This window comes from Saccopteryx leptura, chromosome 7, assembly GCF_036850995.1.
Source record: "Saccopteryx leptura isolate mSacLep1 chromosome 7, mSacLep1_pri_phased_curated, whole genome shotgun sequence".
Lineage (NCBI taxonomy): Eukaryota > Metazoa > Chordata > Mammalia > Chiroptera > Emballonuridae > Saccopteryx > Saccopteryx leptura.
The window spans coordinates 62,245,767-62,247,969 of NC_089509.1; positions in this window are offsets into that span (position 1 = coordinate 62,245,767).

Genomic DNA, 2,203 nt, shown 5'->3' on the forward strand with positions numbered 1-2,203 from the left:
TTCCTGGACAGCATAAAGTTTGACCTATAGATTCTTGAATAGGTACTATTAATACTTTGGTTCAGTTTCATCAAAGGCTGATAGACTTCCGTGATGCCTCCTTCAGAATCTAACCAGCATTTGTGATCTGACTTCCGAGGAAAATTGAATTCATCTTTTCAAAAAGCCAATTTACAAAGATACATACTTTTGAAACACAACTTGTTTGTAAATTGGAGATTTTCTGTATTCTGTGTGATCAATGCTAAGTAAGTATTTCAGATGTTAGGTGCTAGTGGTGTACTCAAGAGGCCAAGATTGTTTCCAGGGGTTAAGAAGGTAGGTGAAAGAACTTCTCAAGATGGAAGATTTATACAGAATATTTGAGAATGTGCAGGAGTTTGGAAAGGCAGAGAGAAGGAAGAAGGGCAATGTAGATGAGAGGAGAATTATGAATAGAAGGAAGAATTAACAAGTAGTATTGGAATACAGTGAGTAAATGTCTAAGTTTTGTAGAGGAGTATCAGAGATATGTAGAAAGCATGTTATTTAACACAAAGAATTTTAGGAGGATTAATCTAGTGGTTATCTGTGGCATGATTTGGAGTTGAGAGAGACTGGAAATAAGAAAATTAATTAAGAGTCTATTTCATAAATTCTGGCATGAGATAATGGCCTACACCAGAGGGGTCGTGGATATAGCAAGACTATGGGAAAAGGTTATAGAAAATGAATGATATTTTATTATTTCACAGAGCAGAAATTATATTCTAGGCCTTCTGGCCTTCTGACCTATAACAAACATAAAATACAGTAAGATATTTTCTGAAGTACATCACTGTAAGGCCTTGTATTATTTTTCTTGAAGGACTATTTGTTTATGTAAAAATCATATTAAATAAAATATAATTATTTATTTAAAATAAAATTACCATCTGAATTTTTTTGTTATTAAAAAGGCATAGTTACACTTCTAGTTCCAGCAGAATTGTGGTTTAGGTAACTTGAAAAACTCTCATTACAAAACCTTTGGCAATCAGGATAAAATAAAACACCTCTATACACCAAAAGTGAAGAGTGAATTGAAAACCAAAATGGTTTCAACCAAAATGGAAGAGGAGGAATGGCCACCCTGGAAATATCATATGTTGGTCTTGTTAACCTAGAATCTTGGGTTTATTATCCCATGCAAGGATACTAGGGGCTTGGAGCAGTGTCAGGTTAGACACCTCCATAACACTCCAACCCCTGAAAGGTAGTGCTCTCAGAGGAAAGGCAAACTTGACCCCAGCCATCAGATAGATAGAATCACTAAAGTGTAGGGGCAGTGGTGGTGATGCTGCTGGTGGGGGTGGATGACAGCTGTTAACGAAGAGTAGAGTGATTGTCAAGATGGTAGTCAAGGGCTTGATTTTAGGGCAGATAAATATCCTAGGAGAGAAATGGGTTACAAAACAAATTGGAAAAGAAGTCCTGTAATGCAGATTAGGCATGAACGGATTTAGGGGACAGGGGAGATGTAGTTTAGGGTTTGAAATATGGGTGCCCTGGATACCAGACAGAATAACAAGACTGATTTCACACACGACACATACTGAGGGGTATGAGGTTTTCAATATGCTTCCAGGATATCCAATATGGTCAGTTAGGACTAGCTCAGAACTTTAGCAAATTTAGAATCTAAAGTTGGGTGAAGTTCTATTAGGCAGGCACTGGTACATATGACTGCATTTATATATACATGTATCTCTAGATTGTGAAATGCCTTTAGGACTTAAAAAAGAATCTTGCATTAGTGTCTGGTAATAAAGCAATTGTCACCCCCTTTAATGTACTACAAAACATCATGCAAAATACTTCTTTTTGCATGCAATATAACTTCTATTTAAAGTAATGCTATATCTCAATGAACAGATTTATGATAAATTCATCCAGCTCTTTCCTATTGGCTTCCACTGTCACAATAGTTTCTTTTAAAGTGTTTATTAAGAGAGGCACAATTCCTTTGCTGATGAAGTATTTTTTTTTTTTTTTTTGAGGAGTGATTTTTTTTTTTTTTTTTGTATTTTTCTGAAGCTGGAAACGGGGAGAGACAGTCAGACAGACTCCCGCATGCGCCCGACCGGAATCCACCCGGCACGCCCACCAGGGGCTACGCTCTGCCCACCAGGGGGCGATGCTCTGCCCCTCTGGGACGTCGCTCTGCTGCGAACAGAGCCACTCT